Source organism: Triticum dicoccoides, chromosome 4B (assembly GCF_002162155.2).
Source record: "Triticum dicoccoides isolate Atlit2015 ecotype Zavitan chromosome 4B, WEW_v2.0, whole genome shotgun sequence".
Taxonomy (NCBI): domain Eukaryota; kingdom Viridiplantae; phylum Streptophyta; class Magnoliopsida; order Poales; family Poaceae; genus Triticum; species Triticum dicoccoides.
Window position 1 is genome coordinate 664,852,992 of NC_041387.1, and position 14,600 is coordinate 664,867,591.

Sequence of the window (14,600 nt, forward strand, 5' to 3'; positions counted from 1 at the left end):
TTTCGGCCAGACTTTAGGTTTGTGGCTAGTATGTACATACTGTTTTGCAAATACACGTGCCAATTTGGCCTAGGGTTTGTGCTTAGGGGGCAGCATTTGCATTGTAAAAAATGTAAATTTTGTCTGGCCAATGTAGGCCAGTGTTTGAGGTAAGTAGTTTAGGGTTTGTGCTTAGTACTTAGTTTGTACATTAGCCATGCTAAATCATTAGTTTGTTACTGCTTATGTTGAGTTAATTTGCAAGCTTTAGTTAACTAAATTTATTCTGTTAACTGAATTCAGTTGCAAGTTACAGTTAACTGAAAAAAGTTCAGTTAACTCAGTGCTCTTACAGTTAACTATATTTATTCAGTTCAATGTATTTATTCAGTTATTTTTATTGATGATTGTTCTTACATTCTGCACTGTGTTGTTGTAGTTTGTGATTCAGCAATGGGACTCGGTGTGGACACCCCTTTCTTCACATTGGAACTGGAGCATGGTGGGATGTTCTGTGGACCAATCAATAACATGGAGTACCATAATCCTTCAGTGGAGGTGCTTGACTATGTTGATGCTGGCACATTCTCATATGCAGTCATTAAAGAGCACCTGCTTTGGTTGGGATATTCTGTCAATGAGCACATCATTTATTGGTGCATGCCTGACAAAACAATTTCAGATGGTATGCTCAGAATCAGAGGTGATGAGGATGTGCAGAAAATGATAACAGCCAGTGCTCAGCATAAGGTTCTTTCAATCATGGTTGATCATGCAGATTTCATCAGTAATTTCAGGCAAGATTTGATATGTACAGTGGGATCAATAGAGAATCCTGTAAGAGTGGTAAACCCAAATGATGTTGCAGCCAGTGCAGCTAGTTCTCACAGCATCATTTCAGTCAATGCTGAAGATCCAAATTCAGACTTTGCAACAAAGGAGACAGAAGCAGACAATTTGCTGGTTAATCTTGCAGAAGAAGAGCTTTTGCTGACTGATGTTGCACAAAGAGAGCACTTGTTGACTGATGTTGCAGAAGGAGAGCAGTAGCTGAATGATGTTGCACAAAGAGAGCACTTGCTGACTGATTTTGCTGAAGAAGATCACTTGGTGAGTGATGTTTCAGAAGATGTAGTGCTTTCAGATTCAGATTTCAGTGACAGTGATTATGACATAGATGATGGAGATGATGATCTTTATGAAGAGAACATTGACTTTGATGTTGATGAAGTTGAGCAAGTGGAGGAAGAGGTGGAACCTGAGTATGAACTTGATGATGAAGATTTGAATCTGTCAAGAGAAGAAGAAGAGCAACTGATATACAAGTTCAAAGCTTTCAATTCCAAGGTGGACATGAAAAACCCTGTATTTAAAGTAGGGATGGTCTTTGCTGATGTGGTTGAGCTGAGGAAAGCTATTACTTCATATTCAATAAAGAACAGAGTGCAAATCAAAAAGGTGAAAAATAACAGGATCAGATTTCATGCAGTTTGTCAGAGTGATTGTCCATGGCTGCTTAAGGCTGGCAATGACAACAGGACAGGAGGATTTGTCATTAAGGCCTACTATGGTGATCATATGTGTCAGAAGAAGTGGAGGCTCAAGGACATGACAGCTAAATTCCTTTGCAACTATTTCATAGAAGAATTCAGAGATGACCAGAAGATGGCACTTGGAACATTTTCAAGGAAAATAACAAAGGAGTTTAATTGCACCCCTAATAGATGGAAGTTAGCTAGGGCTAGGACAGCTGCACTGAAGGAGATCCATGGTGATGAAGAAGAGCAATTCAGTAGATTATGGGATTATGGACATGAATTAAGACAGAAGAACCATGGCTCAACTTTTTTGCTGACAACTGGACTGGTCAGAGATACAAAATTTCCAATGGGCAGAAAATGTTTGAAAACACTGTATTGGTCATATGATGCATGTAAGAGAGGATGGCTTAAGGGCTGCAGGCCTATATCTTCATAGATGGTTGTCATATGAAAACTAGGTTTAAAGGTGTGCTGCTTAGTGTAGTTGGCATTGATCCTAATGACTGCATTTACCCCATTGCTATGGGCTGGGTGGAAGTAGAATGCACAAGTTCTTGGGAGTGGTTTCTCACAACTTTGAAAGATGATCTGAACATCACCAACACTGCTCCTTTCACACTTATGAGTGATAAGCAGAAAGGTCTGATAAATGTTGTCCACAAAGTTTGGCCAGATGCAGAGCACAGGTTTTGTGTGAGGCATATTTACCAAAATTTCAATGAGAAGCACAAAGGAGAGGTACTGAAGCAAGACCTGTGGGCCATTGCCAGATCACCAAACAAGTTGAAGTGGAGAGAGAACTGTGAAAAAATGGATGGTCACAGCTCAGCTGCTTTCCACTGGACTGAAAGGCTTGAGTGGAAAACTTGGTGCAAAGCATTCTTCAGTGAATTTCCAAAATGTGACATCCTCCTGAACAATAACTCTGAAGTTTTTAACAGTTATATCCTAGAGGGTAGAGAAATGCCAGTGCTAAGCATGCTTGAGTACATTTTCTACAAGATAATGCACAGGATGGTGAGTAAGCAAAGAGAAGCTATAGAAAAGTGGGCAGGGCAGAGAATATGCCCAAAGATCAAGAAGAAATTGGACAAGAACACTGAATTTGCTGCTAACTGCCATGTATCTGAAGCTGGCCAACAGATGTTCAGAGTTTAGTCAGGTAACAATAGCTACACAGTTGATCTTGGTTTGTACACATGTGATTGCAGGAGATGGCAGTTGTTAGGAGTACCATGTGGGCATTCAATAGCTTGTTGCAGGGAGGAGAGGATTGACCCAGAGACATTGGTGCATGAGTGCTACACTGTCAGGACATATCTGAAAGCATATGGATATACTCTTGTCCCTTTAGGAGACCCAAATGTGTGGGAGGTACAGAATGCTTACAAGGTGTATCCACCTGTATTTACAAAACAGTTGGGAAGGCCCAAGAAAAACAGGAAGAAGACTCCTGAGGAGAAGATGAAGAATGGTGTTAGGATTTTGAACAAGAAAGGTGTTACAATGCACTGCTCAATTTGTGGTAGAGCTGATCACAACAGAAAGGGGCATTACAGATGGCAGGAAGCTCTCATTGAAGAAGGTGTAGAGCTAGTTGATGAAAACTATGATGACCCCACATTTCTTCAGGTTACTGAATTTACTGCATTTTACTGTAGTTCTCTGAATTTACTGAAATCACTCTAGTGCTCTGAATTTACTGTAGTTCTCTGAATTTTGCTGTACATGACTCAATTGCTCAATGTTTTTGTGCAGAACATATTCCCTAGTCAGGCTAATCCTATACTGGATCCAATGCAGTCACCAACCAGTATGGTCTACAACATGAGTCAAAGAGAACTTTTAAGAAGAGCTCCAAATAGAGTTCATGGCCCACTACCAGAGCAGTCTTCATTTGTTCTTGCTGCAGGTGCTGCAATACCTCAGCCAAGAGTCACTACAGAAATGAATGCAGGTAGGCAAACAAGGGCAAGGACAGTACTTGAGAGAGGAGAAGGCTCTCAAGCTTCTGGTAGGGGAAGGGGGAGGAAAAGACAAAGGAATCCAGATGCAGGCAGAGGAAGAGGAGCAACAGCAGCTTCAGGCAGAGGAAGAGGGGCAGCAGCAGCTTCAGGCAGAGGAAGAGGGGGAAATGCAACTGCAGGTGGAGGAAGGTGGTCAAATATAGCTGCTGATGGAGGGAGAGGAGCAACTCATGTTGCAGGAAGAGGAACAGGGGGGAGAGGAGGTATGCCAGGTGATAGGGCATACTGGCTACTGTTTGGAGAGGAGAGGAGAGTGGAGATTCCAGACCTGAATGATTCTCCTGAAGAATTTCTGGCTCCTGATCCCTGAGTTTGTGGGACATTACAGTTCCATCTTTTTGTAGAGGCCTAATGTGATGTAACACAATGACTGGCCTAACAGTGGCTTAAGTTGCCACTTTTTGATGGCAAAACATTTGCTTAATTTGCCACTTTTTGATGGCAAATATTGGCATTAATTGCCTTTTTTGTAACTAAACTATGATGCAAAACTAGGGGATAAGTCAATGATGGATGGCAAATGAATGTTGGACTGAAAAAAGGCTTTTCTGAAATTTGTTGTGTCAACTGAATTTTGTTGCTTTGAACTGAATTTTACAGTGTCAACTGAATTTTGCTGCTTTGAACTGAAAAAAAAAGATTTAAAAAAAGTGTTGCAGTGAATACTGCTGTTGATAAACTGAATACTAATCTGTTTTGGAGTGAATACTACTGTAGTTAATTAAAAATAATTTTATAAAAAAATTGTTTATCCTGGGTATCAAACCCAGGACCTTTTGTTTGATAACTTAAACTCCTTGCCAGTACGCTAGTACTAGTGATCTTGGTAGATACTCATTGCCACTATTGTTATACCAAGATAAACTGTATGTGCTAATCAGAGCGGTGCTGTTCGCTCTTCCACTCCTATTAAGAGGCCACCACCCACCACCCACCGCCCCCACTCACCACTTCTGTTTCATGACGCCTCGGGCTCTACGCTCCCCACCTCCCACTCCACCCCAAAAAAACCTCGCCGGCCATCACGACGCCGCCGCCGACGCCATGGACAACCACCCTGCATGGCAGAGGATGGTTGATGAGCTGGCAGGCGACGACGAGGTCGCGCGCGCGGAGCTCCAGGAGATAGGCCGGTGGTTCCCCAGCGTCGAAATGCTTGCGAACCACGCGCGGGGCCTCATCGACGTGATGACCGACGACGAGAAGAGGCGCGCTCTCGTGGACGGCCCAGGTACCCCTCCGGCCAACATCCTCCGCTTCGCAATGGCGGAGACGCGCTCCGACGATCCGAGGCAGCGCGTGCGTTGGTGGATGTACAGGTCCGCCACCACGCCGCAGACGCAGCCGGATCCGAAGCGCGTGTGGTCCAGGATGCAGCGCGTCCATGACATGGTTCCGGCCCTGCCTGCGCCGGTGCCCCTCGTCCACATCGACGACGACAACGTCTCTCTGTCGTCCGACTCGGAGTACTGCAAGGTGAACTCCGACAACGACTCGGGCTACAGAGGAGATTCGGACTCCTCTGACTCGTATGCGTCGTCTGACACAGTCGAGGTGTCGCTCGTTGTCCTGTCAGACGACGAAGAAGAGGCGGAGGAGGACGAGATCCAAATGGTCGCGCCAGTCCACAATGCCAGGGAGGGCGACAGAGACCTCCCGATTGATGTGGAGGTGCTCCCGGATGTGCCTGACATCGTCAAGCAGGAGCTGGTGGAGGAGGAGCCCAAGCAGGACGCGGCGGCGGAGCCGGCAACGATCGGCAAGAAGAGATCTTCTCCAGTGGAGGTGCGCCGCTCCGAGCGTCTCAAGCGACTGAAGATGTGAAGAATGACTGAAGAAGGAGCGAAGAAGAAGGTCAAGTAGTTAGGTATGCTGTTTATAAGTTCAGCATATAAGTTAGTGCTATTTTGCGTTTAGTTAAGTTAGGTGTGCTGCTTACAAGTTCAGCACATAAGTTATTTGCAATCTGCTATGGGAACTGGTGCAATGTTTGCTGAAACTTATGCTATGATGATAAGATGATGCTATGCTGCAATGCTGCTATGCTTGTTATTTTGTTCTGTTAATTTTGATTACAATGCTGCTGCTGCTATGTTTGCCATGTTGCTGCTGCTGTGTTTGCCATGCTGGTGCTGCTGTGTATGGCATGTTCCTGCTGCTGTTGTGTTTGAATTGCTGCTGTAGGTTTAACTCTTTTTAGTTAACTGAAACAAATTCATAATCTTAACTGAATTTGCAATTCACTAAATATTCAGTGAACTGGATATTAACATATTTTTGCTGTAGGTTTAACTCTTTTTAGTGTCACTGAACTGAATCTTAGGTTTATCTTAGGTTATCTTAGGTTATCTTAGAGGTTATCTTCAGTAGCATAAACAATGCACTGACACTGTCTTCAGATATGCAAATGTAATTAACTAAAAGTACTTAATATCAACTAAAACAAATGCACTGACACATCTTCAGTTTAACACATGTTAACTGACACATCTTCAGTTTAACACATGTTAACTGAAACAAATACAGTTAACTGTTTAACACATGTTAACTGAAACAAATACAGTTAACTGAATCTTCAGTTACACTGTCAATTCAACCAAGTTAACTGAATCTTCAGTTAACTGAAACTTCAGACAAATTCAGAGCAGTCATATATAACTGAATTTTCAGTTAACTAAACATTAAATTAAGACAAATTCAGAGCAGTCATACATAACTGAATCTTCAGTTAACTAAACATTGAATTAAGACAAATTCAGAGCAGTCATACATAACTTATAGCAGTCATACATAATCAGTGCCATGAAAATTAACCAAGTTCACTATAGGAATACAACTAATTAAAAGGTCCATCTTAAGGCAGCATTACACCAGCAATGAATTACTCAAATTCATCTAAGATCTCCTTCAACCTCCTTATCTTGCTCTTGTTCTCCTCCTTGTGCCTGAATAAATCACCAATCATGTACTCAAGTTTCTTCTTCTCCTTCTTCAGGTCATCCCTCTGTGACACAACTATGTCCAACTCTTTCTTCATGTTGTCCATCTGTTCCTTCATGTTGTCCATCTTTTGCTTCATCTCATTCCTCTCTTTCTCTGCCTTAGCCCTCACAACCTGATGAATGGTAGTGCTAGATTTATCAGACATCTTCTTCTTCTGAAGCTCTTGCTTCAGGTCAGAAACAACAAGTCTTGCATTGCCCAATTCAGTAATTGCCTGCTCCTTGTCAGCCACCATCTTAGCAAAATCTAGTTTAAAAAACCTCAGATCCTTTTCCATCTTTTCCTTCTCTTTCACAACCCTAAAATTCTCTTTAGCATTAACTACATTTTCCCTGAGCCTTAGCTTGTTATCATCTTGATACATGCCCCAAACCCTGGCTAAACTCATCTTCAGAGTGGCAGGCCATTCAGGGTCAATCCACTCCACAAAGTTGCATTTAGGTATTTCCTACAAAATAAGAAAGAAAACATTTTTAGATAAATGGCAAAGCTTGTACCACTATTGATCTATTATTACAACACTATCTCAATTCTTAGCATATAACCAAAACTGAAGTTGACTAAATGCTGTTTTCTTCCGTGAACTGATTTTCCTCAATAAACTATATTGATCCACAGTTAAATGCCACACTACAAGATTATGCACATGACAGTAAGATGGCACATTACAAATTTGCTGGCCTTAACTTGAGATCTGCTAACCTTTTGTGCACAAGCAAGATACCTCCTTCCACTGTCAACTGATTCAAAGGAAACTAACTTCTCACAGACACACTGATGTTCACATCTAGCTGCAAGATCTGGAGCAAGGCCTCTCCACTCAGAGCAGAAAATGGTGGCAGGAGCAGGAGCCTAGAAAATATTGTTGTCAGCAAAAATTCCCCATTGCTAACCCTAAATGCCAGTGAGTATGTTTGTACTAGAGCTGGAGCTAACCTCACTGGTGACAGAGTACCCGTCGGACGAAGAGCTGGATCCTTCACTCCAAGACACCATGGCGGCGAGCTAGACGGACGGCGGTGGCGAGCTGGACGGCGGCGACTAGCTGGGGAGCAAGAGATGGTCGAGAGCAGAGAAAGATGAGTGAGTGGAGTGCAGTGGGCTGAGTAGAATATCCCAGGAATATACCCAGGCAGCTAAACTAACTGCGGTGTAGTGCGGGTTGATTAGTGCTAAGTCCACGGGGGTAAATGCAAAATGCGCTGTGCTGACCGGCTGTGCTGACTAGGCTCCACTTGTAGTGCTCTGATTGGCTGGGACCAAATTTGCACATTGGCTGCAAGTTGTGTGACTGAATAGTTGCCTTTTGCAAGATTGGGACCAAATCATCACATCCAGGACAAGTTGTGGGACTCCTGGTGCTATTACCTCGCGGAAAATTTGCGGGAACAGCCTCCGCTGCCACGAAACATTTTCGCGCTCCTTGCTCTGGAAGATTTTACCTGACATGTGGGATCTGTTGGTGACATGACCCACATGTCATGGAGCGATAAGTATCTGACAGGTGGGATCTGTTGGTGACATGACCCACATGTCATGGAGCGATAAGTAGTGGCGGTGGTTCCCGTGTGGCTGTGTTTGTGGTTTGGGAAGGTCGGGCTGTGAGCGGGAATGATAGACGTGGTATATTGTTTTTTTTTTTTTTTTTTTGAGAATCAGAGCTTCCATTGAATCACACAAGATCACAGTCACAATCCAAGCACTTTAACAGTTGTTGGGGAGCTTCGAGTCGCCACTCACCCCGAACAAAAGTGTTGGGAGCTAGTTTAGCACAACAATGTGCCACTATATTACATGGTCTAGGAACATACACAAATTTAAAACCCATAAAATTCGAAACCAGCTCTTCGATTTCCATTAAAAGTGATGAGACTTCAGAGCGTTGTGTCTTTCGTGCCAACCAAAGATTCACCAACTCTTTACTATCCGTTTCGACTATCAGCTGTGAAATATTTTCTTGCAGGGCAAACTGGATGCCGTCCCTATAAGCCGATGCTTCCATCACCAGAGCACTTAAAGCATGATCATACCATTTGCATTGTGCCCCTCGGAAAGTGCCATCATCCCGGCGCAGAACATAACCCGTTGTGCCATTCATTGAGTCTGAATCATAACAAGTATAATTTAGAACAAGTATATTAATAAGAATCATAGCAACTTTCCTATATATTCATATTCCTATCCTCCTATTCCTATTCGTATGAAATTTTCCTAATCGTCCTATTCCTATGCAATTTTCTATTCTTATGCAACTTTCCTATGAATCAAAGAAAAGCCCCAATTTTCCTATATATGAATCATAGAAAAAGCCTCAATTTTCCAATGCATTTTTCCTATGAATCAATGAAACTATGTTTTCGACATTCTCAATTGTCCTATTCCTATGCAATTTTCCTATCCTAGAACAAGTATAATAAGTTTCGTATTATACCTTGCCCAATGGAAGACCATGACATTTTTCTTGAAACAAAGTTGGATGACGACAACATCGCGATTATCGGGCGTGTACTCGAGATCGAGGCCCAAGAACTTGTGTTCCTCGTCTTGAAGCCATGCCTCCAACATGGAAAGAAAACCCTCCACTTGGTCGCTTTCGTTCGTGTACACAACATCAAGATAGGTCGTGCCATGTGCGAGCACCTCCCCGTAACGAGTGATTGGATTCATGGTGGATGGTGGAGGATGGGGAAGAGATTGGTCGGTCGAAGAAGAGAGGAGAGCGAGGGAGACGAACAGAGGATGGGAGAGATCGCGCTGCAGAGATGAGGGAGACGAACAGAGAGGCGAGCGATCGAGGGAGACGAACAGAGAGGAGAACAGCCAGTCGCGATACTGTAGCGTTTCCCTTATCGCGCGGCACAACTTTCAGGGCGCGGGATTTGAACGGTTGGAATCTTTGGTTCAGGTTCCACACAAAAACCGAGACTAAAAGCGGACCTTTGGTTCCGGTTCCACACACAAACCGGGACTAAAAGCGCTCGCGCCAGGCGAACGGTTGCCACCACCCCTTTGGTCCTGGTTCGTGTCTGGAACCGGAACCAAAGGGGTCAGACGAATCGGGACAAATGGCCCACGATGCTCGGCCGGCGCTCTGGCCTCACGAACCGGGACCGATGCCCCCATGGGTCCCGGTTCGTGAGTGAACCGGGATTAATGGGCTTTTCAGGACCGAACCAAAGACATGTTTTCTACCAGTGAAGCAAAGCAGCGGCGCCACGAGCGACTGGCCGGCCGGCCAGTGAAGGAATAGTGAAGCAAAGCAGCGGCGCCACGAGCGAAGGAATAGAGGCCAGCTCACGGGCCGGCGAAGGCGCATGGGGCCGACCGGCAGAGCGCTCCGCAGTGAGGAAGCTCCGCTCTGACGGCGAACACTCCGCTGCCTGGAGCTTCGTGCCGGCGTCGAGCCCTCCGCTGCTCGCAGTTCCGTGCCGACTGCGAACACTTCGAAGTAGGGACCACCGCGCCGCCGAGTACAACTTGGAAGCCCGTGCCTCAGATCCGGCCAAGTGCGCGCCACCGAAGATGAGAGCTCCCCGCCGCCACGCTAGCCGACCCCTCGCGCACGGTCGCGGGATCTGTGGTTCCTCGGATCCGCATCCGCCGGGATGGATCCAGAAAGGAAAGAGAAAGGGCGTGCACGGGGTCGGTGGGTGGAACGAGCAGAGACCACCGGCGGGACAGATGAAGGTGGTTGAGGATGAGCCGAAGAAGCACCACGACGCATCATCTCGGCACGTCGACGGACGAAACAAGGTCTGGAGAAAATGGCCCACGGAACCAAGCGGGTAGGGCAGGAGACGAGCAGACGGTTGTGGGGCGTCGGAGCACGGCGCGCGATTCGGAGGCGAAGTAGTGCAGGCGAGCATGAGTGCAGGCGGCGAGCGGGAGAAGCCAACGGCGCCCCATCGGCTTCCGACGAAACCGGCTCCGGCGGGAGTTGGGGAACCAGCAGGAGGCGTACTATGACGAGTGGAGGACGGCGAGGGAGAGAACGGCGAACGGAGGACGGCAAGGGAGAGGAGCACAAGGACCACGACCACGGCAGCGCGTCGAAAATCGGCCCGGAAATCGCCTCTCTGCTCTTCTGAGAGAGACCAAGACAAGACGAACACGGCACTGGGCCAAAAATGCCTATGTGGTATATTGTTGAGATGTGTGATATATCTGCTCCTTAAGTATTTTAGGGTTGTATTGGCGTTTCAGCCATGTTCAGCTTACTGAACTTGTTAGATACCTCAATTTGCTTCTCACGGTAGCGGTGGGTATTTCAGTGGTATTTTTCAAACTGATGCTATAGTTCCTATATTCCCTGTACTTTTAACTAGTGAATTCCGTGATATGATTTTCCTTACGCTATAAACTAGTACAAGATTTCTTTATATGCTTTGTCCTTTACCAGCAAATGGAGACTTTGTTATATGGGCATACGGAGACTAACTAGTGTTATATGCTTTGTCGTTCCTTATTTCCTTATTTTCCTTACGTTTACTATTTCTTTAGGAAAACGTTTTAAATCAACCGACTGATTTCGTCACCCGCGTAAGCCGGGTCCCCTGCGTGCGAGCGAGTCCACCGCTTCCTGCTCCAACCTTATCCCCTCCACTCGTCCTTTCCTCTGCTCATTCTTGTCCTCCTTCTTTTCCTCTCCACCATGGCCAGCCTCCAAGCTCCGTCTGCTGCTGCTCAAGGTCCTCCCGTCCAAGTCCCGTCCGTCGGGGGCGGCAATGGACCGTCGTCGGAGCTGCACTGAAGCGTCACCGACGCTGCAATGGAGTGTCGTCGTAGCAGCACTGAAGCGTTGCCGGAGCTGCACTGAAGCGTCGTCGGAGCTGCAACGGAGTGTCGTCGTAGCTGCACTGAAGCGTCGCCGGAGCTGCACTGAAGCTCCGCCATGGGCCGCCGAGCGCTGCGTCGCAACACCCGTCGCCGCCGGCGCTGCATCATGGCATCCGTCGTCATCTCCGGCGCTGCAACGCATCATCCCTCGCGCTGCTCGCAGGTTCCGCCCTCATCACCGTGTTCGTCACAAAATCCACCATGACCGCCGCGCGCTGCGATGCAACATCCGTCGCCGGTCGCCTGAGCTGCGATGCAATATCCGTCGCCGGCTGTCTGTGCTGCGACGCAGCCCTCACCGGCGTTGCTAATGTCGACGACATAGGAGCAAACTGCTGCGTGTGCTCGGGAAGAAGAAAGCGACGGACGGACAAACTGGGGGAGGGGGAGGAAGGGAGCGTCTGAACCACGCACGCAGCCCCGGTGCGGACGCCGTCAGCCACGTCCGCCACTGCCTACCGCCTTCCCCCGCTGCCGCAGGGCCCCGCAGCCGACGCCGTTGGCCGCTAACATCCAAAACCGGGAAGCGCACCTACTCCTTTCTTTCTCGCTGACTGCCAGGACCCACCAGGTCCTGTGCTTCTTCCACCTCAAGCCAAAACTGCGAGCCTTTCTTCTTTCCCTCCGTTCCACGCGCACAGCAGGGCATCCGTCCCAGCGAACGGCGACCGCGCCACACCGGTTGCGCCCCGTTCCCGCCGGTTTCACCCACCGACGCCTCACTTCGCGCTGGAAAAGAGGAAAGCAAGCTTGGGATCCCCTCCCTTTAGACGCCATAGCGCATGCACTCACCGGCGCTCCGCGCCAAGCTGACCAATGACCGAACCCGCTTCCCCGATCAGTGCCGCCAAGGGATTTGGCCCCTGCCCCAAGCAGCCCTTGGATGCTCGCCACGTCGCGGCCACCACTCTGGAGTTCTCTCGAAGCCCGCCATGGATGGGTGGATGACCGCCGGCCGAACCGCGCCTCGGATCCTCCCCCCCGCAGCCCTAGCCAGCGGCTATAAATAGGCCCAGCCACCTCCAAGCCTCCCTTGGTCACCACCATCGGGCTTCGCCCTTCACCACGTCGCCGCCGCCGTCCGTTGCCTGCGTCAGCTCGCCCTCGAGCGCTTTGCCTTGCCACTTTTTTTTAGAGCAGATCGAGTGTTCATTCATTCAAGACTTGCAGAATTACAATCTTTGGTCAGAAGGGTCGAGACACGTACACGCCGGAGTTCCCGCCGACGCGTGTGTCGCCCTTGACCTGCTTTGCTAGAATGTGCGCTACTTCATTACAAGAAAGTGGAACAAACGAAATTGTAAAATTATGAAGTCTCTCTTTTATGATCGTTGCTACCCTGGAGCGCTGATTATCGCCTGCTCTCGGCCGTCCTCGCCCCGCCGCCGGTGTCCGCGTCGGCCTTAGGGGGCTCCGTCCCCGGCGGCCCTCTCCCTGCCTCCCCGCCACGGATCTCCCCCTCCCCTGCTGATCTCTCCGTGGCCAAGCGCCTCGGCGGGAGAGGGAGGGTGGGGTTCTCCCACCACGAGCCTATCGTCGGCACTACTAGAAAAAGGCCTACTAATGGTGCACCCTTTTTGGCCATTAATGGCGCATTAGGGTGCGCCATTAATACCACGCCATTAGTATATATTACTAATGGCGCACCACTGGTGCGCCATTAGTATCTGATATATTAATGGCGCACCATGGATGCGCCATTAGTATACAGAGTGGTGCGCCATTAGTATGCCTCCCAGGGGCCATGTATAGCCAGGTGCTTTGGCATATTAATGGCGCACTGCCTTGTGATACGCCATTAGTATCCTTTGACATACTAATGGCGCACTCTGGTGTGATGCGCCATTAGTATGAATATTATGTTTTTTTTATTTTTTTATTTTCTGTTTTTTGCACAGGTTATGCATATATATAAATATAATTTCTCGTGGAGCCAACATATATGGTACGCACATCGAAACTATTAGAATCTACTCCCTCCGTTCTGATTTACTCGTCGTGGTTTTAGTTCAAATTTGAACTAGTTTTAGTTCAAATTTGAACTAAAACCACGACGAGTAAATCGGAACGGAGGGAGTATATAATAGCTCATAGAACAACTTAGCATCATGCATCATCGATCATAATAATAATAAAAACTCAACATTGGTATTAAATAATAAGTCTTACACATCATTATCGACCATACAACTTCTACTACGTAGCAATTTTCTAAGGTAAAATGGCATAAAACAAGATGGCGTTTGGCTCTAAATCAATTAGATTTAAAGGGCCATTATGGAGAACGCAGATTGTCTTGTCTCCAATTCTTGCCCTTCTCACTCTATTGCTTCCAAGTACCTCCTTACGAGTTTTCGTTATTTTTCGCCATTCTTTGATTCTCATTCCTTCATTTGTAGAAGAAATCTGATATGGACATGTGTGATTTGTAGGTTCACCTGGCAGAATGTTTAAAACTTGTAGTCGACCAGATTGAAACATGACAGGAGGCACACAGTCACTAGGGAGAATCTGTTGCAAAACATAGTAAGACTTCGTAGTTAGCATTGTAGTTCAGTTCGAGAAGAACTAATGCAAAACATGCACGAATGTCGTAATATTAAAAAAATATTACCATGGTATCTCCATTGATATTAACGTAGTTCAAGACGTGCACTAGTGGGACGTATTGACCATAATGTGGATCAATATTACGATATTGAATGTAATCCACAAGAAAGGAATAAAAGAAGATGATCTGCTCTTTGTCCTTATAAGTACATTCTGAGCCAGGGGTGTAGTAGGTTCTGTCTAGCATCATCCTCACATTATTTGAATAATTAAAATAACCTATCAATGGAAATAAGTTGTCAACTATTTTGAAATAAACAATATAAATTACTAAATAACTATGTTTGGTAAACTCACTTCTCGGTAGAATTGGAATCATATCGTCAACAAGGACCCAAATGTCCAAATTGTCTTCGGCGATGGAATCCGGATTACCAAGATCCATGGTGAGAAGCATACCCTCATAAAAACCATATATCTTGCAAAATGATTCCCAATTCTTGCAACCAAAAGTGGTCACGTTATCTGAATTGTACAAATCCACTTCTAAATCAACATTATGCATGGTCCTTAGTTGAATTTGCTTTGTCTCCGTAGTTTCATGATCTTCAAATCCCATCCTCTCCAAGACATAGCGTCTTGCATGACACGGGATAAACTAGTT